We start from the raw sequence: 1,337 nt of genomic DNA, 5'->3' as shown, positions 1-1,337 counted from the left end.
GACATTGACGTACATCCCATTTCTTTAAACATGTAATGACAGGTAAACTTGAATATAAATTTTCAGTGTGACTTTAATCCTACACTGCTCTATGGTAACCATACCACGCAACCACAGTGATTAAGAGAGGGAGGCAGACTTAGACATGAATGAAGGCTTCAGTTTGCCCCAGTCATCATCAGCACTCATCAGCTATGACATCATTACGATTTCCTGGCAACCCCAAAGCTGACGACCAACCTCAGTCATTCACATCAGTGGGACCAGATGGGTGTGGATTCCATGAGACAGATTACCTGTAAGAAACATTGAATCACGTTGTAGTTGGACTGGAATCAACAATGTGTAAAGTCTTGATCCAACCCTATTCTGAATATTTTGGTTTGATCATTTCAGCCGTGGTTTAAACTTAGGATGTGGCTTTAGTGGACAAGAGGTCAGGAAGGGTTTGTCCTCTGAGGTTTTTCTGTCATGTGACCAGCAGAGGAGAACTGATAGTGAGTGTGCAGGGGAAGTTAAATGTCTTGCAATGTGTTGCACAGTGAGTCCAACAACATTGAGGGGAATTCCTATTCCTTGCGTCGAGTACTGGATGTTTGTCACATTATAAAATTTAGTTTCTACTTTACTAACTTCAGGATTTGTTGGGAATATACTTTTTTTTAAAGCTGAGGATGTGGATTCTTTGAATATGTATCAATTTAGAGTATCTATTAAATGCCACTTTATTTTGGAAGGATATATGTTGTAAAAAGAAATGATGACCTTTAAAAAATATCGGGATGGATGGGGAGAGTTTTTTTGTAGCTGAGGGCTGGACGGAAAATGTTGGTACCAAAAAAGAACATCAACATTAAAAAATATATACTTTTTTCTTCCTATTAACACAAAGAAATGATCTGAGTTTTGTTACCCTTATTGGGCCTGTTGATAAGGTTATGATAATAAATAAAATCGGTCTGATTTGGTATAGTTTAGTTTGAGATTGGTGTGGTTTATAGTTTTTGTCTGTTCTTTGGTGAGTATTAGTAGTATTCATTTATTTATTTATCATTTATGACCTTTTTTTATGATTTTTTATGATATCGTCACATTAACATTCACAATATTCAAGCATTACAGTCTACTTCCTGCACTCCACTATCGGTGTGCTCCCACTCCCTTCCTGCATTGGAAAAGTTTGGCTGAACATTGCGTAACAAACTTTATATCCCCAGTGTGTGAGTGTGTATGTGTGTGTGAGTGTTTGTGTGCGTGCGTGCGTGCGTGTGTGTGTGTGTGTGGTTATAATTCACTACGTGCGCTCTTTTACGCAGCGCGCTCTGGTCGCCAGGTCC

Source organism: Hippoglossus hippoglossus, chromosome 17 (genome assembly GCF_009819705.1).
Source record: "Hippoglossus hippoglossus isolate fHipHip1 chromosome 17, fHipHip1.pri, whole genome shotgun sequence".
NCBI classification, from domain to species: domain Eukaryota; kingdom Metazoa; phylum Chordata; class Actinopteri; order Pleuronectiformes; family Pleuronectidae; genus Hippoglossus; species Hippoglossus hippoglossus.
This window is presented reverse-complemented; position numbering follows the sequence as displayed.